Genomic DNA, 208 nt, shown 5'->3' on the forward strand with positions numbered 1-208 from the left:
ACTGGAAAATAAAAGTTCAAACCATTAGCTTGAGTATCATGCATAGACTTGGTCTCTGCTCCCACATCGCTTAAGAGCGTCCAGACTCTCTACCGCCAACTTGCACAGGTTTTTAACCTTGCGATCGATGTGGCTCTGCATGACGATAGGTGTATTTCCATCCACCTGCTTTGCTTATGTGCATTTAACTTGTGTTTGAAGAACCAGA

This window comes from Seriola dumerili, unplaced genomic scaffold (genome assembly GCF_002260705.1).
Source record: "Seriola dumerili isolate Sdu_G_001 unplaced genomic scaffold, Sdu_1.0 BDQW01000550.1, whole genome shotgun sequence".
NCBI lineage: Eukaryota > Metazoa > Chordata > Actinopteri > Carangiformes > Carangidae > Seriola > Seriola dumerili.